Consider the following 20,876-nt stretch of genomic DNA (forward strand, 5'->3'; position numbering starts at 1 on the left):
TAGCCTTCCTCACCAGCTTGTTGAGCTTGTTGGTGTCCCTTGAGTTGATGTAGCCTCCCCAGCATGCCACAGCATAGAAGAGGATGCTGGCCACAACAGACTGGTAAAAAGACTGCAGCAGTTTGTTGCACACATTGAAGGACCTGAGTCTCCTCAGGAAGAACAGCCTGCTCTGTCCCTTCCTGTAGAGGGCCTCTGTGTTGTCCGACCAGTCCAGTTTATTGTTCAGGTGTACCCCAAGGAACTTGTATGAGTCCACCATCTCCACATCCACCCCTCGGATGGAGATGGGAATCGGGGGGGGCCTCTTCTTGCCCCTCCGGAAGTCCACCACCAGCTCCTTGGTCTTACTGGTGTTGAGTTGGAGGTGGTTGCTGTCGCTCCACCCCACGAAGCTCTCCACCAGGGCTCTGTACTCCTCCTCATCATCGTCGGTGATGTAGCTTACGATGGAGGAGTCGTCTGAGAACTTCTGCAGGTGGCACCCGCTTGAGTTGCGGCAGAAGTCTGAGGTGTAGAGGGTGAAGAGGAAGGGTGGCAGCACAGTTCCTTGGGGGGCGCCGGTGTTGCTCAGCTAGGCTAGCTGTGTTGCTAAGCTAGGCTAGCTGCTCCCTACTGCTTCCAGTCCTTGTGCTAAGCTAGGCTAGTTGCTCCCTACTGCTTCCAGTCCTTGTGCTAAGCTAGGCTAGCTGGTCCCTACTGCTTCCAGCCCTCATGCTAAGCTAGGCTAGCTGCTCCCTACTGCTTCCAGCCCTTGTGCTAAGCTAGGCTAGCTGCTCCCTACTGCTTCCAGTCCTTGTGCTAAGCTAGGCTAGTTGCTCCCTACTGCTTCCAGTCCTTATGCTAAGCTGGGCTAGCTGGTCCCTACTGCTTCCAGCCCTTGTGCTAAGCTAGGCTAGCTAATAATTTAGGAAAAAACTGTCAAATAACAGTGTTTCACTGCTGAACTTTAAGTGCTGTCACTTAATTGAAGGTGTTTCATCTTAAATGTAGGAATAACCTGTGAAATAACAGTGTTTCACTGCTGAACTTTGAGTTCTGTCACTTAATTGAAGGGGTTTGATTGTAATAATAATGGGAAAACCTGTAAAATAACAGTGTTTCACTGCTGAACTTTAAGTGCTGTCACTTAATTGAAGGAGTTTGATTGTAATAATTATGGGAAAACCTGTAAAATAACAGTGTTTCACTGCTGAACTTTATGTGCTGTCACTTAATTGAAGGAGTTTGATTGTAATAATTATGGGAAAACCTGTAAAATAACAGTGTTTCACTGCTGAACTTTAAGTTCTGTCACTTAATTGAAGGTGTTTCATCGTAAATGTAGGAAAAACCTGTGAAATAACAGTGTTTCACTGCTGAACTTTAAGTTCTGTCACTTTATTGAAGGAGTTTGATTGTAATAATTTAGGAAAAAACTGTCAAATAACAGTGTTTCACTGCTGAACTTTAAGTTCTGTCACTTAATTGAAGGTGTTTCATCTTAAATGTAGGAAAAACCTGTGAAATAACAGTGTTTCACTGCTGAACTTTGTGTTCTGTCACATAATTGAAGGGGTTTGATTGTAATAATAATGGGAAAACCTGTAAAAGAACAGTGTTTCACTGCTGAACTTTAAGTGCTGTCACTTAATTGAAGGAGTTTGATTGTAATAATTATGGGAAAACCTGTAAAATAACAGTGTTCCACTGCTGAACTTTAAGTTCTGTCACTTAATTGAAGGTATTTCATTGTAAATGTAGGAAAAACCTGTGAAATAACAGTGTTTCACTGCTGAACTTTAAGTTCTGTCACTTTATTGAAGGAGTTTGATCGTAATAATTTAGGAAATAAATGTCAAATAACAGTGTTTCACTGCTGAACTTTAAGTTCTGTCACTTAATTGAAGGTGTTTCATCTTAAATGTAGGAAAAACCTGTGAAATAACAGTGTTTCACTGCTGAACTTTGAGTTCTGTCACTTAATTGAAGGGGTTTGATTGTAATAATAATGGGAAAACCTGTAAAATAACAGTGTTTCACTGCTGAACTTTAAGTGCTGTCACTTAATTGAATGAGTTTGATTGTAATAATAATGGGAAAACATGTAAAATAACAGTGTTTCACTGCTGAACTTTAAGTTCTGTCACTTAATTGAAGGTGTTTCATCGTAAATGTAGGAAAAACCTGTGAAATAACAGTGTTTTACTGCTGAACTTTGAGTTCTGTCACTTAATTGAAGGAGTTTGATTGTAATAATTATGGGAAAACCTGTAAAATAACAGTGTTTCACTGCTGAACTTTAAGTTCTGTCACTTAATTGAAGGTGTTTCATCGTAAATGTAGGAAAAACCTGTGAAATAACAGTGTTTCACTGCTGAACTTTAAGTCCTGTCACTTTATTGAAGGTGTTTGATCATAATTTTTTTAAATACTGAAAGTTGCCTTATTTTCACATACAGTAAAATGATGAGTATCTTATGTGTTTTTACATACAATTCAATGTAATTTAACATTCAACACAATTAAGCAAATACATGTATTTAAAAATAATTACCTGTAGAATAACTGAAGGTTTTTACTGTTTTTTAATTATATTATTTTCTTTTTTAACATTATTTAACATTACATTTAAAGTTTAACAGCAAAAAAACAGAAAGTTGCCTTATTTTCACATACAGTAAAATGATGTATATTCTAGGTGTTTTACATGTAATTTAACATTCAAGACAATTACGCAATGGAATAATCCTGTAAAAGAAAGATAATTTCTTATTAAATCAATTTACAGATTACAACCTTTATTTAATGGTTAATATTTGTATTAACGGTTATTTACTGTATTTTTATGGCATTTACTGTATTTTTATGGCATCTACACTTAAAGTAGAAAAACAAAAGTAATCTGTAAAATAATACATTGAAAGTCCCGTAAAAATAATTTTTTTTTAAGAGTGCACAGCCTATACATCATTGGGACAGGTATCTGCTCATCAGCAAGTAAAGGTACTGCTTTGGGGAGAAGGTATATCATCTATCACTACTGCCACCGGGTGTGGGAGGGTGCGGGAAGTATCAGGAGAAGTGTGGGTGTGTGGGGAATTACTGCGAGTCGCCCTGGAGGGCAAGAAGGACCAGCGCACTACCCCTAGGTTAGTAAATCCTAGGCCCCATCCACTCCCTCTGCTAAAGCCCACTCTAATACTCCTGCACTACAGTTTGGGATGCAGCCGGACTCAGATCTGCTGCGTTCCCACTACCTGGTGACAGTGTACATCTACTCTCATAAAGTAGGGATAATCCACCCTGCTACAGAGAGCATTACGGATGTGGTGACGTTGTTTCTGACCAGAGAGACGACGCTGAACTCTGTCTGTCTTCTGTTTGCTGTGTCTTTCCTTTCTCTCTGCCATGTCTGTCCTCTCTCTGCTGTGTCTGTCCTCTCTCTGCTGTGTCTGTTCTCTCTGTCATGGCTGTCCTCTCTCTCTCTGCTGTGTCTGGCAGCGGTTTATTCTATAACAGGATACTGTAAACTAAGTAAACAGAACACACAGTAGTACTAGTAGTAGTACACACTGATTGCAATCTGCTTGTATAAAAACATTATATAAAATCACATTCTGAGGTCAGTGTTAAAGTGTCACATGGAAGAGGTCTGGTTAGTGGTTAGAGTTAAAGTTGGTCTAGGTCTGGTTAGGGTAACTTAGGGGTAGTTAAGCATTCATTATAATTTATTATTATTATTTAGATAGATGGATGTAAAGGGCTAGACCAACTCTTAACCCCTATCCGGACCTAGACCACCTCTAAGTCACAACCCTAACTTAGGGGTTAAAGTTAGAGGTGGTCTAGGTCTGGTTAGGGGTTAGAGTTAGAGGTGGTCTAGGTCTGGTTATACTGATCCGATACCAGTGCATACATAAAAAAAGAAAAGAAATTATATTATATAAATTATAAGACTTTTTTTCTTTTCTTTTTTACAGCTACTGTTTTATATATACATTTTTTTAGTAATAACTAGAAAGTAATGGTATTTATTCAACAACAGGTGATTGTATAGATTAGTATTAGTATCATTAATTGACAACTAAGCTCAATGAGTTCACCCACGGAATGGTTGTTGGTATATTACACGTTGTTGCGCACTTCCTATCCATTCGGCTCCGTTTAGCTTAGCTCCTAGCAGAGGCTCTGTTGTGATTTTTAATGCAAAATAAATATTCAACATTCTCTTTTGAGACTCCGCCTCAGACTCTTATCATTTGGCACTAAAAGCTAAACATTGTCACCGGTATGGCTGTCTGCATTATGTCATTAATTGTGTGCGAGAGATCGATCAGTTAGCCACATTAGCGTGAGCTAGATGGAAATACAAACAATGTAACGTTACTGGTGAAAAAGTAATTTACCTTGGAATACTCCTTTGCCAACTTGCTGTACTTTGCTTGCAGGACTGCAGCTGGATTATGAATAGTCCAAACTTTAGCCAAGGTAACGTTCAGCTAAAACTAGCTTTTCAAATAGCTCTACAGCTAATGCTAATAACATAGCTCCTCGTCACACTGCTCTGACTCGGGACGATGGCATTAAGAAAAGTTATAATTATTTTGTCTCGTCTTGTTTTAGTCAACAATATCAACATACATGAAGAGAAATTTCGTCCTGGTTGTTGTAAATTAAATTTTTGTGTCCTCAGTTGTGGTCAACGATATTTAATAAACTATTTAGTCTCGTTAGCGTGACATGGTCTTCAATAACGTGATGTCACGTCTCGTTGTCGTCATGAAAAAAACCTTCGTTGACGAACATCTTTCGTCATCAATTTAGTCAACAAAATGTACACTGCCAGTAAGATACTTGAATCTCATTGATGACATATTGATTATAGTTGAATCACTGATGGTTCTCCTGTAAAGAAGGATGGTTTAAAGGGTAAATTCACCTAATAAGGTATTTGCATTCCTATAACCTGGAATATTTCTATTGGTACTTAAGAGTTTAAAAGGGCATTTCACCTAATAAGGTACTTGCATTCCATGCACACTTAAAGGTTTAAATTAATATGTTTAAACACTTACCTATTGAAATGATAAACTGATATAGAGTTTACTGATCTGCAATTGCAGAAGAAAAGATAACGAGTTACTCATGATAAAGGGATACATCCAATATCCAACCTTGAACCTAGCTTTAGCTAGAGATAACCTCAGAGACGTCTGAACCAACCCTAATGTGTTGATCCAATCAACCTAGGATTCACGTTATTGTTGCACATTTCTGTTGGTGAAAATAAATACGCCCTTCGTTTTTTGGCTAACTCTGAACTACCTGTGTCATGCTGTTGGGGTTGTTTACAAACCATAACATTACGACCCGACCATGTCGACCCTAACCAACACAGACGGTGTTAGAGCAGCCTTGGCAGGTCAGATCCAGCTGACCAACGACCACACCTGACAGCTAGAGGCGGCTGCGGCTGCTGTGCAGGACCTCCGGGCCCAGGTCCAGCCTATCCAGATTTCTCTAGACACTCTAACCACCCAGCAGACTGTGCAGGGTAATCAGCAGGCGGAGATTCTACACCAGCTGCAGACTCTCAGTGCAGCATTTAACACCCTGCTTTTAACCCCACCAGTGGCAGGAGTCCCAGCCGGACCACGTCTATGCCTTCTACAACGCTGTTCGGTTTCCGGGTTCCTCTGATTGGCCGCTGACCTATGCTATTACGCCCCCCTTTACACTCTCGCGCTGTGAAGCGCCAGCGGGGCGATGCGGTGGTTTCTCCCCGGCTTCCGTGCGCCGTGCTGCCGCCGGCTTGACTCGGTCCAGCTCCAGCAGCAGCGGCCGTCTTACGCCGCCTGCGGTATCCTCCCTCCGAGGCGGCTCATTCTTATTATTATCCCCCATTGTTCAGGTCGACATGGTCGCACAAACACCTGTTGGAGGAGTAGTGGGGGAGAAGAAGAGGAATATTTTTAAATAGCAAGAATTATCGACTGGCAACTCTGTGCTCGTCATACCTGCAACTGCTGGTACTGTATGGAGAGAGAGGCACACAACAACAGACAGACAGCTCAGTGATTGAAACCGGCTGTCTGTCTGTTGTTGTGTGCCTCTCTCTCCATACAGTACCAGCAGCTGCAGCTGCACCCTGATGTAAACAGGGGGACCCTGATGTAAACAAGACAAACGTCTTTCTCTGGTCTGCATCCCCTTAACAATTGTGTGTATTGAGCCGTACTGTATTGTACCCATTCTGCAATCTGTTAAATAAAGTTTTCATTCATTCATTCATTCATTCATTCATCATAAAAATATTCCTCTTCTTCTCCCCCACTACTCCTCCAACGGGTGTTTGTGCGACCATGTCGACCTGAACAATGGGGGATAATAATAAGAACGAGCCGCCTCGGAGGGAGAATAGCGCAGGCGGCGTAAGATGGCCGCTGCTGCTGGAGCTGGACCGAGTCAAGCCGGCGGCAGCGCAGTGCACGGAAGCCGGGGAGAAACCACTGCATCGCCCCGCTGGCGCTTCACAGCGCGAGACAGCGTGAGAGTGTAAAGGGGGGCGTAATAGCATAGGTCAGCGGCCAATCAGAGGAACTCGGAAACCGAACAGCGTTGTAGAAGGCATAGACGCAGCCGGACCACCACCCGCCGCCGCGACTAACCCTGCACCTCCTGACCCCGCTCCTCAGGAGCCCCATCTCTCCAGCCCACGACTGTTCGACGGTAACTTCGAGGACTGTGCCACGTTCATCATGCAATGTGAGTTAGTTTTCATTCATCAACCCAGCAGATTTACGACAGAGGGAGCCCAGGTGGCTTACATGACTAACCTGCTCACAGGCCGAGCAGCACAGTGGGTTACTGCTTCCTGGTCCATGAGGGCTGACTTCTGTTTTTCCTACACAGATTTTGTGGCAGAGCTCCGAAGGGTTTTCCACCACCCAGCTCATGGCCAGGATCCTGGAGCCCGGTTGGGCACCTTCCAGCGGGGCTGTGGCAGTGTCACCAACTACACGCTGGAGTTCAGACTGGCCGCAGCCGAGAGTGGTTGGAATGACCGGGCGCTTCATCTCACTTTTTTGAAGGGGCTCAACGAGGCTGTGAGAGACCAGCTCGCCACCCGGGAGGAGCCCGATTCGCTCGAGGCCCTAATCAGCCTTGCCATCCGCATTGACGGACGCCTCCGGGAGAGAAGGCGCGAGCGAGCCAGACTTGGACCCCCAACCGTCCCCCAGATCTCCCGCACTCGTGACTGGACTGCTGCTCGTCCTGCCTCCTCCGCAACTGGTAGCCCCTTCACCTCCCGGCCTGTGACCAGGGAGGGGGAGGAACCCATGCAGCTGGGATGCACACACCTTAGCCCAGCCGAACGGGAGTCCCGGCTCAGGTCTGGCCTTTGCCTCTACTGCGGCCTTGTGGGACACCGTCTCTACAATTGTCCTACCCGGCCAAAAGACTAGGCTTGCTGGGACCCCGGGAGATCCTGGTGAGCCGTTTTTCCTGTTCCCACACCCCTGCACCACCTAACCATCTGACGAGCGTCACCCTGGCCTGGGCGGACCAGTGTCTTCAGGCTGCATCCAGTCCGTCACCCCGGAGTTCCCCTAGTGTGCCGCACCCGGACCTCTCTACTATCCCCCCTGATTACCACGACCTCAGGGAGGTTTTCAGCAAGTCCCGGGCTCAGGCCCTTCCTCCTCATCGGCCTTACGACTGTGCAATCGACCTCCGCTCTGGGGCTCCCCTTCCCGGCAGCCGCCTTTACAGTCTGACCGTCCCTGAGAAGGCAGCAATGGAGGAGTACATCTCTGAGTCCTTGACAGCAGGCCTCATTCGGCCCTCGTCCTCCCCGGTGGCGGCCGGCTTCTTTTTTGTTAAGAAGAAGGACGGAGGTCTCCGGCCCTGCATTGACTATCGCCAACTCAATGAGATCACCATCAAGAACAAGTATCCTCTTCCTCTCATGAACTCCACCTTTGAGCCCCTCACCCAGGCTACCGTCTTCACTAAACTGGACCTCCGGAGTGCCTACCATCTGGTCCGTATCCGAAAGGGCGACGAGTGGAAGACCGCCTTCAAGACTCCCAGGGGTCATTATGAGTATCTGGTAATGCCATTCGGCCTCACCAACGCTCCGGCGGTATTCCAGGCGCTCATGAACGACGTCCTCCGTGACATGCTCGAGGAGTTTGTGGTGGTCTACCTTGACGACATCCTCATCTTCTCCAAGACTCTCAAGGAACATGTTCATCATGTCCGCCGAGTACTTCTCCACAACCGGCTCTTCGTTAAGGCAGAGAAGTGCCGTTTCCTTGGCTTCATCGTGGAGAGTGGCCAGACCCGAGCTGACCCCCGCAAGATCCAGGCTGTGGTAGAGTGGCCGGAGCCCTCTTCTCGGAAGGAGCTACAAAGCTTCCTCGGTTTTGCGAACTTTTACCGGAGGTTCATCCGGAACTACAGCCAAGTGGCGGAGCCACTTACCAAGCTGACCTCTCCCTCCCTGCCGTTTGACTGGTCTCCAGCGGCCTGCACTGCGTTCCGTTCCCTCAAGAACAGATTCACCACCGCCCCGGTCTTGCTCCACCCAGACCCCAAGAGGCAGTTCATTGTGGAGGTGGACGCCTCGGATACTGGACTAGGGGCTATCCTGTCTCAGCAGTCGGCGACGGACCAGAAGGTCCATCCATGTGCCTTCTACTCTCGTTGTTTCCTTCCTGCTGAGAGGAACTATGACCTAGGGAATCAGGAGCTGTTGGCAGTGGTGGCTGCCTTGGAGGAATGGCGTCATTGGCTGGAGGGGGCAGAGGAACTGTTCACCATTTGGACAGACCATAAGAACTTGACGTACATCCGCGCATCCAAGTGCCTCAACGGCCGGCAAGCAAGGTGGGCCAGCTTCCTCAGTCGGTTCGACTTCTCTTTGACTTTTCGCCCTGGGTCCCATAACACGAAGGCTGACTCTCTGTCCCGGTTACACTCCAAGGGGGATCCAACCACTGAGGATCCAACTCCCATTCTCCCTGAGGTAAGGGTGGTGGGAGTGGTCACCTGGGGCATCGAGACCATGGTCAAGCGTGCCTTACGTTTCCATCCCGCTCCGAGCAACGTACCTTTCCGGCGCCTCTTCGTCCCCGACTCTGTCCGGTCCCGGGTTCTCCAATGGGGCCACACTAGCCGGTTTGTCTGCCACCCCGGCATCCACCGCACCTTCTCCTTCCTGGCTAATCGGTTCTGGTGGCCCACCATGAGGAACGACGTCAGGGAGTTTGTATTGGCCTGCACGGTCTGCACCCGTAGCAAGGCCTCTAACCAGGCACCCGCCGGTCTACTGTAGCCACTTCCCATTCCGAGCCGCCCTTGGTCCCATGTGGCGTTGGCCAGGGAAACACAGTCATTCTGACAGTGGTGGATCGTTTCAGCAAGGGGGTCCATCTCGTGGCCCTTCCCAAGTTTCCATCTGCTTCCGAGACAGCGGACCTCCTGACGAGCCACGTGTTCCGCCTCCATGGTTTTCCCCAGGACGTTGTCTCGGACTGGGGGCCCCAGTTCACTTCCCAGGTATGGCAAGACTTTTGTAAGGGATTGGGGGCCACTGTTAGCCTTTCCTCTGGTTACCATCCACAGACTAACGGGCAGACGGAGAGAATGAACCAGAGCGTGGAGTCTGCTCTCCGGTGTGTTGCCGCCAAGAAGCCTGCATCCTGGAGCCGGTTCCTCCCCTGGGTCGAGTACGCCATCAACTCCCTGGTCAGCTCCGCCACCGACCTCACGCCGTTCGAGGTATCTCTGGGCTACCAACCCCCTCTTTTCTCTGCACAGGAGTCGGAAGTGGCAGTTCCCTCCATGCAGGTTCATCTCGACCGGTGTCGTCGTGTCTGGGAGATCACCAGGACTGCGCTGCTCCGGGCATCGGAGCGCGCCAGTCGGGGAGCTAACCGACGCCGGATCCCTGTGCCAATTTACCAACCAGGGCAGAGGGTATGGTTATCCTCCAAGGACCTCCCGCTTCAATCCACCGCCAAGAAGGTGAACCCCCGGTTCGTCGGCCCTTTCGAGATCCGGAAGGTGCTCAGTCCCATGGCGGTGAGTCTTAAGCTTCCAGCATCCATGCGCATTCATCCAGTGTTTCATGTGTCCCGAGTAAAGCCTGCCTCTCTCAGTCCCCTGATGCCTCCTGCCCCAGATCCGCCTCCTCCCGAGATGGTGGATGGACACCCCCAGTGGAAGGTCCGCCAGCTCATGGACATCCGACGCAGAAGACGGGGGTTTCAGTATCTGGTGGACTGGGAGGGATACGGTCCTGAGGAACGGAGCTGGGTCTCCCGCCAGCTCATCATGGACCCCGCCCTGATCACCGACTTCCATCGTTCCCATCCGGAGAAGCCGAGGCCTGGCAGGTCACCGGGTGGCTCCCGTGGAGGGGGGGGTACTGTGCTAATTACCATCACGAACCTGAGAGGAGTTTCCAATCAGCTCGACGGGAGCCCTCTTATACGCGGTTTGGGGGTTTGTGTTCCCTTGAGGGATACCTCCCACTGCTTGGGGCACTTGACGTCACCCTCGGGTGCTCCTCCTCATCGCCCTCTGGGGGTTGCTGACTGCACGACCGTACTAAGTACACTGGGCTGGTGTGTCTCTGTTTCTACACACCTTACTCTGGAGTCCAGCTCTGGCTCCTCTGTCTGTGTCTCGCTCTCACATGTTGCCTTTGTGACAAACTTGACTAGCATGTGTTTCTGCACTCTCCCGTTACCGGGATGATAAACTGGCTACTGCCCTCAGACCACCAAGATCATTTTTATATGGGCAGTCTGACTTGGGCTACTGCCCATATATTAGTGTTGCAATGCATGATAAGTAAATAGTGAAAAAAGCTAAGGAATCGGATGGAGCTGGGGCGTTTGGGACGAATAAGAATTTAAGATGAAAAAGTCTCCCCAGTGGGAGGCAGTGGAGGTGTGAGATCTGGCCCATTCCAGAACAATAGGAGTCACAACATCAATTTTGCCCGTGGAGTGATGGAGCAGCAGCAGAGGAGCAGCAGAGGTTCCATTTTTCAGTGCTGCATCTGTACGTCTGCCAGGAATTTCTCCGTGGCCTGGATTCACTCTTTTCTTTGAGAAAGTAAACAAACACTGCCCCTGTGCACACATCTGTAAAATACTGTACATATCTAAAGCCTCCTATGGACTCGTTGCTTACTGGGCCGGCTAGGTCCGTGTCAACTAATGCAAGTGGTACCCTTACTGTAACTGAGGGGTACAATTCCCTGACTGTATTGATAAGTATGGTATCATTAAACCACTACCGCTTTATGTACTTTAATTACTGGCCATACAGTACATGATATATAAATATGATGAACACTTCCCACATTGAATCGGTTCCACACAAAGGTATAATCAAGTATTTATTGCAGCAAAAGGTACATAATATACTTATCTATTATACTTTGGATGCGCTTATAAGGCAAAGGAATATGCGTAGGCAAATCAATAATGAATGTCCATTCTCTGGTTACGCAGGAGGTAATTATACAACCTGAATCTTAGGGAATTATATCTATGGTACACTAGTAATATATAGCGGGAGATACTGGAAGGGTCCCCCCGGTTGTAAGCCAGCAGGGGTAGAGGATCTGTCGGTAGTAGAGAGTCTGGTCAACGATGACTAAGGAGACTCCAAGTACAGGAGACGGTGCAATAGTCTCTTGATCCACAGACGAATACAGCTGTTCTCCGTAGACTGTAGCTCCACAGTGAAGAAAGCTAGCCGGCCTCAGGCTCTCTGAGGCGCAGACTCGACGTGGCTCCTCAGGGTAAATCCCACACGTGTAGGCGTCGGCGATTCTCCGCTCCATAAATCACAGGACCAAAACAAATATAATCCAGCCGCAAAGGGCTATGTAGTCGTCGGGTAGATTAATCCAGTGTACATGTCCACACGGTTCTCGTCTAGGTCTCCTCGGGTGAAAGCGCCATGAAAGCAGCCCAGCCTGGATAAGCACTCTAGCTGATACGAGGAAGCGTTGGTGATGCTGGTCACTGTAGAACTTTAGCCGCACGATACACTATACACAAATAGACTATTACTGACTTAATAGAAATATGTCGCACTCGACGGTATAGCGCCAAACTCTGACAATTCAGTTATTAATTCGCACGCGGTCTCAATGCTCTATTTTGAGGCCAAACAGGCCATACTTCACCGCACGGAGTATCGTGGGTGAGGCTTCAACTTATTGGTAACTCTGGACTTCTGACTAAGTGCTTCTGTATTCACCTGCGCCGTATTTATACGTTAGGTGAACAAACTAGTGCCAACCTCATTTCTGTCTCGTAGCCCTGGGCAAGGCCGGGCATGCACAGACATGTCTTGACGGTGACTTTGAACCTGACTCCAGAGGCATGGCTCTGGCGCCTGTGGACCGCTGTCCAATAGGAGAATGAAATATTATGGTCTGTACTAGGCTAAAGGGACATTCCGTGTATATGTACAAGGAATATACAAGGGATATCAAACGATATACAAATACTATGCAATATATATCAATCAATAAATATATATATTCGGTTTAATCTGATCCTTTGTAACACTTACTCTTTCTGTGGGATTTCTGTATCTCGGTTGAGTAAACTTCCCCGTTTTGCACACTGCACAATTTTTGTCATGTCTACGCTTTTCTCCTTCAATGTGTATGCCTTCTGTCACTACTTGCAGTTTCATTAAATCCTCGTAATTACAATGACCCATAATCTCGTGCCATGTCTGAATATCATGACTGGCCGTCACGCTACACATATCATTATTATCATTACACTGGTCGTTGTCATTACACTCCGTTTGCAGATAATATATTCTCTGGTACATCTTTATGTCAAACCGTGTACCGTCAGGTTCTACAAGAACATTTTTACCTTTATAGAAGAATACCTTGGCACCGCTTGCAGTAGCAGCTATTACAGAGAATATTCCTTGTGGGAACGATGGTACGTAGAGAGCGTTCTTTAACGTCACCGTACGCCGGTGCCCCTTACTGTCCGTGAGGCATACCTGTGCGTCTCCTCTCTCTTGCGCCAATCCGTAGGTGCGTCTCCCGTCTGCCAGCTCCATGCTGTGCCTCTCCGGGTGGAAAGTGTCGTCAAAGTTCTTGAACCAACTCCTGTCGTTGATGACATGGGACGACGCACCTGTGTCCACGATCAGTCCCCTTCTCTGGGCCCGCTGCAGCTGGGCCGGTCCGGCGATGCACGCCGTCCGCGCCCCGAAAGCGCAGTCTTCTTGTCCCGTTATTCTCCGGACGTCGTCTCGATCCGTCTCACGTCGACCGTCGCCGCCATCGTGTCCGCTGCCGTCATCCTGTCCACAGCCATCTTCTTGTCCGTAGCCACCATTTTGTCCGTAGCCGTCATTTTGTCCGTGGCCTCCGTCTCGTCCATGGCCGCCGTCTCGTCCATGGCCGTCATCTTGCCCATGCGCGTATCGCGCACTCTGGTCGTGTTTCTTCATGCACGCTCTGTCTGTGTGCCCCGTGGATTTGCAGAAGCTACACCAGACAGTCTTTGTGCAGCCGCTTCTCCGATGGCCTTTCTTTCCGCATCGCCAACACGCCAGTTCCGCCGTGGTCCTGGTCCTCTCCCTTGGCGTCGCTTGGCGGCTGGGTGGGTTTCTTAACTTAGCCTTGAACGGTCCCAGCGTCATGTCCGTTGAACCGTGTGTTACCAGGAGTGTGAACGGTTTGTACAGCTCCGGTAGTCCTCTCATCATCATCGCCATCATTAGCCCATCGCTTGGTGCTTCTCCGGCACTCCTCAATGGCGTCGTGATTTGCTCCGCTCTGTTGACATATTCGGTCACAGTCTCGGTGTGCCCCTTCCTCAGGGCCGTTAGTGCTATGTAGAGGGCCACGACTCAGGGTCTTCCTCGCCCGATGTAATGCTCTCTCAACACCTCCAGGCTTTCTCGGCCTTGGTCTTTAGTTTTGCGGAATATCAGCCCCAGGCTGGTGTTGTTGAGCAGCGGCGCTAACTCACAGTACGCGTCTGCGTTACGCTGGTCGTCCAGGGCTTGCTCTTCCGCCGTCAGTTCTCCCGTGGGGGCTGCCAGGATCATCTCCTTCAGTCCCGCACCGTGCATGCAGCATAGCATGCGCTCTTCCCAGAGCTCGTAGTTCTCTGCTTTTCCATTGAATGAGGGCCATTTGCCCCTTCCCTTGTTTTCCATCCTCTTCGTTGGTGGTAGGCGTAGCTTTAGCTCTTGTTGGCCTATAGCGTCTAGCCACGTGGTGCTCCCGGCGCTAACCTAGCCTATACTTTAGCTAAGCTTGCTACCCTTATTATTTCACCCCGGCGTTATCTGGGCCCATAACCTGTTGACAGAATCCGGCTATAGGGCGACAATAATGTGGTCAAGAGGCATGGTTTCTATCTTGAGCCTTAACTGGCGTGGTTTATTTATTCACATGGCAGAGCAGCAGTTCTACAGTTCTCCTCTCACTGAGAGGCTGGGGGGAAGAGAAAGAATGGGAGGAGACATCTCTATTTATACTCGCCACCTGGTGGTGTTCCTGAGTGGCTCCGCCTAGAGCGCCCTCTAGTGGAAACAGTTATATATGCAGTTAGACAGTTACTAACAATCCTACCTAGAACCTCTCACTTCAACAGGGTGGTTAGCGGGCCATGTGTGATTAGGCATATACCTTGTTCAAAGTGCAGTGCCTCTTAAAGAGGGTGTTTAGCGTGTGTGATAGGACATACCGTGTTCACATTTGCAGTGCCTCATATAGAGGGTGAGTTACGTATATACCAGAAAACCTTTGCGGTACCCGATTATTCCCCCTGATTAGAGACCCCTGGACACCCTGTATGAATTGATTATGTTGTGTAGTAATGTGTCCTATTGTGCATGAGGCCTGAGTACTAATGTACCTAGTTGGATGGTGGCGGAGGACGAGCAGAGAGGGAGGGTTGACTGGTAGCGGGAGGTGATTCCCTAATATTCACGTGGACCAGTTGGTCGGCTGTAGAGTGTGTGACTATAATAAGTGCATCGTGTATGTACTTCAAACTAAGGGTTTTACCTATATAAAAGTGTGCTGTGATATGTGCTCTACCTAGAGGTGAAGGGTTTTACCTATATATATATAAGTGCTGTAATTTATAGTGTGCTTAACCTAGAGGTGATATAATTTACCTAAGGGACGCCTGGCTGTACCCGCTGCATTCTCTGGTTCTGCTAACACCGTCATGTCTCATATGCCTTTTTGTAGCGACCTGAAAATAGTCTATTATTCAGATGTGCTAACTTGCCTTTTACCTCCCCTTTGTACACCAAGACATTCGAATTGGTTTCATTTATATTAGCACGAATAATGACACAGGCGTCTCCTTCTTCTATCACTGGAAGATGGTTTATAAATGACATTACTCTATTCCCCATCCTCCCCTTGTGTGACTGGCAGGCGGGACCAGCAGGGGGCAGTAGCAGGCAGAGAGTGTCGGGGAGAGTTGGAAGGAGATATATGGCAGCGGAAGGAGAGAGACGTTCTCTTCGGCTTTGGACTTGGCCGTGAACGGTCGCAGCCGGCGGGCGTGTGCTTTGGAATAGCCCTGTTGAAGAAGTGAAGCTGGAGAGCCCCGTGAGATAGGAAGTACTGGCTAGTGGATACGATATCCTAGCAGTACCAGTGATAGTGTGTGAACAATTAGTGCAGAGCCAGGCACTAACAGTCGGGTTATAATAGTTACAGTGAGCGGTATAGGTAACGTGCAGCTAATAATATATCTGAGTTCACAGTAGTCGGGTTATAGCAGTTACAGTGTGCGGTATAGTGTGCAAGCCAGATACGTGCGGGACCTACAAGCAGTCTGCCCTTGTGTCAACAGCTGTCTGCACCGGAGTGCTACAGCAGACCTGCTCCTGGCTGCCTGCAGGACACGGGAGTTCTTTCCCACCAGCAGAGGTCGTCATCGCCCAGCACCAGCTCAGCCAGCACTGCCTCTCTGCTACAGCTCCGCCTGCTAGCACCTGCGACGAGAGCGTTCAACGCCATCTTGCCACCAGGACGGTGGTGGAGCGGCGCGGCCGCCATTTTGGTAGAGTAACATTAGGGCTTCGGTGCCCAAGATCTATTGCACGTTTCACAGTGTGGTGCGGCCTGCGGGCGAAGTGAACACTAACAACCAGTTCATAAAGGGAACCCCAGACAATATATACCGGTATTAGCATAGGACTTTTGCAAGGTATTAGTGGGCCCACACTTTTGGTTTTATTTCCTTTTCTTTGAGCGTGATAACATGTGTGTTTATTAATATTTTCCCATTCAATTAACCCTTCCCTGTGGGGAAGTTACAGACCTGGTGCATTATAATTAAAGCCTTTTGAGGTATTATTCTGGCCGTATAATTAAAGCCTGTTGAGGTATTATACAGGGTGCAGACCCAGACGTGGGTGATGAATCAAACACAGTGAAGTATATTATCCCTGATATTAACCCAGAGGTGGGTGTATAATATACGTGTTTAGGAGGCATTGAGTTACACACAGGAGCTATAGTAGGACTTCCGTCCAGTAGACCACTCCTATTAAATAATTGTAACTGACAGTATAATTAACATAAAGACTTGAATGGGGTTCTGTGTGCATGTCCATTCCTGTGCCCAGCATTAACTCTTTTGGTGTGGGTAACGTATATATGATTAGCCTCTTCCTACCCAACTCTCCCCTTTTCATTGTAAGGTTTCTAGGGTCATTGAGGGAGGGTACTGCTTGCGGGGGGAACTCAGAGTATTTGATTACAATTCAGTCACGAGGTGTGGGAGGGTCTAAGGAGCAACTGGGAGGAGTGGGAGCGTGTTGGGGAGTACTGCTGACCGCCCTGCGGCAGGGAAGGAAGACCAGAGTACCAGACCAGGTTGGTAAATCCCGGGCCCCATCCACTCACACTACCCGCCTCCAGTCGACGCCCCAGGCCCAAAGACGAGGGTGCAGTTAGACAGAGTTCTGCTGTGTCCAGCTACCTCCTGACTGCCAGCAACCGTTCCCACGGAGCAGGGATAATCCACCCTGCTACATTTTGATACACGGTTATAGTGGCCACCGTACCGTCTACTGTTTAATGTGCACTCTCAGTAGAGCCTGTGTTAAGCCATGTGTCGTGGTAATAAACATTATACTTTATAAAGTATTCCCTCCGTCTGGTCATTCAATACCCCCCCCCCCTCCTAATGTACAGTCTCCTCCCCATCATATGTATATATTTTCTGTTAGGATCTCTGGGTAACAGTACTGTATATTTGCATATCGTATATGTCACAAATGTAACAGTACTATATACCTGTATGTCATGTATGTCCCTATGTCATAAATGTCATGATGTCATGTATGTTGTGTATGTCATAAATGTCACTAATTGAAAATGGGGGACCCTGATGTAAACAAAGACAAACGTCTTTCTCTGGTCTGCATCCCCTTAACAATTGTGTGTATTGAGCCGTTAATTCATTCATTCACAACCAGCATACATGCAGCATGTTCCCTATTAAAGGGGAACTCCAACATTTTGGGAAATTAGCTTATTTAACATCTTCCCTGGAGTTAGACAAGAAGATACATACCTTTTTTGTCTCTGTGCGTGCATTTTAGCTTTGGGAATAGACGCTCCGTTAGCATAGCTTAGCTTCATCACTGGAAGTGAGGCAGGACAGTAGCCTTACAGTGCCTTACAGTGTATTGCAAGGCAAAACAAACTGTAAGGCACTGTAAGGCTACTGTCCTGCCTCACTTCCAGTGATGAAGCTAAGCTATGCTAACGGAGCGTCTATTCCCAAAGCTAAAATGCACGCACAGAGACAAAAAGGGTATGTATCTTCTTGTCTAACTCCAGGGAAGATGTTAAATAAGCTAATTTCCCAAAATGTTGGAGTTCCCCTTTAAGTATAGGGAACAACGAAAAACCTCCTTTGGAGTTTTCTTCTCAGGGAGTTAATTCTTTCTCTTTGTCTTCATTTCTAGGCCTGGGTGAGAACCATCGAGAGAGAGAGAGAGCTAGTGCTGTTGTGCTCACTATGAATTGAAAATGGGGGACCCTGATCAAATCAAATCAAATTTATTTATAAGGCCCGACAACACACGTTAATGTCCCCATGGGCCGTACAGGTCTTCTTTAAACAAGTCAAGAAGAAAACATAACAATAAGTCAAGAACAGAACAAGAACACCATAAGGTCCAAAAAATTTAAGATAAATGCAAATAAATGAAAGAATGCAAGCACTCCCAGACATACCCCACGCGAAGGTAAGGAAAAACTCACTAAAACCTAACAATAGGGAAAAAAGCTCCACAGGCAGTGTGGAGGAGAGAAACCTTAGAAGGGGGGATCTCCCTTCTTAGATGTTGGTGATGGTAGTGTTGCAGACGGACAGTTGGTAAGCATGCACTCATGTGTGTAGTGAAACACAGATGAGTGCATGCAATAGCAACTGAACATTTTGAAAGATTAAAGATAGAGCTAATAGCGATAGCAACTGAACATTTTGAAAGATTAAAGATAGAGCTGATAGCGGATCTATTTGAGGCACAGGGGCGGCGCAAAGAGGGTCACGTCCTCCCCGTCTTAGTCACGGGACATTCAACACTCCGGTCATTGCTCAGGGACAGCCGGAGACAGGGAGATAGGGGGCGGCGCAGAGAGGGTCGCGAACTCCCCGACATCATCGCGGGACGTCCGGCACTCCGGTCACCACTACGAGACCTCCGGAGACAGGGGGGCACGGAGAGGGGGTCGCAACCTCCCGGCCTTCATCACGGGACGTCCGACACTCCGGTCAGCACTCCAGGACAGCAACTCATAGGGGGACAGGGAGACGGGACAGGCGTTAGACAGCTCATGTGATTGTAGTGGGCGGACATAGCAATAGATACAAGTGGTAAGCATATATGTGAATGGAGTAGATATATGAAGTAAGCATATTATGTGAATAGAATAGAAGTACTTAACCCAGCAATGAAACCGCGTTGACTGTTAATCTGTTAACAGTCTGTTAATACTGTTAATCAGTTGACAGGACCACGGACAGGAGACAGTAAATAACTGATCCAAGGCCTCGGAGGTGCATGTAGAGCAGTCACTGCAATCTTGGCCCAAGACCCCGAGGCATCCATCACCTTAGTCAGCGCTAGGAGACGGGCACTCAGAGAGATGGGGGAGGGAAGGGGGGGGGGGGGGGGGGGGGGGGCGGGGGGGAGGGGGAGGGAGGGGGGGAAAGGGGGGGGGGAAGAGTTAGAGAGTTCCCATGTTTGTGGTGCTGCAAAAGAGCAGACATGTAGTACCCTGTAGTGCCATGTAGTACCATGTAGTACCCTGTAGTGCCATGTAGTACCCTGTAGTACCCTGTAGTGCCATGTAGTACCCTGTAGTACCCTGTAGTACCCTGTAGTGCCATGTAGTACCCTGTAGTACCCTGTAGTGCCATGTAGTACCCTGTAGTGCCCTGTAGTACCATGTAGTACCCTGTAGTGCCATGTAGTGCCATGTAGTGCCATGTAGTACCATGTAGTGCCATGTAGTACCATGTAGTACCCTGTAGTGCCATGTAGTACCATGTAGTACCCTGTACCCTAACTAAACTAGACAGATTAATCTAAAGGTCAGTCCCCGACCAGGTGAGATCAGGGTAGGTTGAAGGAGAGAGAGAAAAGATGAGTCTTAAGCAGGGATTTAAAAGCTTCGACAGAGCAGGCGCCCCTGATGACGGCAGGTAATTTGTTCCACAGGTAGGGAGCGCGGTAGACAAAGGCTCTGTGGCCGGCGGATTTCTTTTTAACCCTAGGGATCGATAGAAGCCCCGCATTTTGTGAGCGCAGAGCACGAGCGGGCGAGTATCGGGAGATGAGATCGGATAGATAGAGCGGTGCAAGCCCATTTAAAATTTTGTAGGTGAGGAGTAGCACTTTAAAGTCAGATCGGCCTTGGATAGGAAGCCAGTGTAGGGCGGACAAAACTGGTGTGATGTGATCAAATTTTCTAGTTCTAGTTAGTATCCATGCAGCCGCATTTTGCACGAGTTGAAGATTTTTGTTGCTTGAATTAGGTAGGCCTGAAAAAAGTGCATTACAGTAGTCCAGACGTGATGAGACAAAAACATGAATCAGGGTTTCAGCATCAGCCAGAGTTAAAATGGGGCGAATTTTTGAGATATTACGAAGATGGAAGAATGCAATTTTGGTGACATTTTTTATATGTGCATTAAATGAGAGGGAGGAATCAAAAATGACTCCGAGGTTTTTTATGGTGGAGCTCTGGGATACATGACAGGTATCAAAGTTGAGGGAGATGTCCTGAAACAGGCCTCTGTGGTTTGGGGGGCCAACAATTAACATCTCAGTTTTATCTGCATTAAGGAGTAGAAAGTTTTGCGACATCCATTTTTTGACGGCAAGCAAGCAGGCCTCAGGGTTTTGTAGTTGGGAGGAATCATTTGGCTTAATAGGTATATATAATTGGGTGTCATCAGCGTAAAATGAAAGTTTATGCCAAATTTGCGTATGATATCGCCGAGGGGTAGCATGTAAATCGAAAATAGCAAAGGGCCCAGGACAGAGCCTTGTGGGACACCACATTGCAAGTCAAGTCAAGAGTTTTAATTGTCACGGCATACAGGTATACAATGAAATGCGGGTGGTCTTGCCCGCAACGATGTGCAATACAGTGGTACATATAATAGAATCAAAAGAAGAAACAACATTGTGCAGTAACAGATAGCAGGTAACATGGAGTGACATCTCGGTATCTGTACATAGTTATTTACAGCGCATGTGTGACATGCTAGTTAGCTTTGGTAGTGCAATACACTGTTCCTGTTATTCTAATTTAAAGTGTCCTTTCCTTT

The sequence above is a fragment of the Notolepis coatsorum genome (genome assembly GCF_963971535.1).
Source record: "Notolepis coatsorum genome assembly, chromosome: 13".
Taxonomy (NCBI): domain Eukaryota; kingdom Metazoa; phylum Chordata; class Actinopteri; order Aulopiformes; family Paralepididae; genus Notolepis; species Notolepis coatsorum.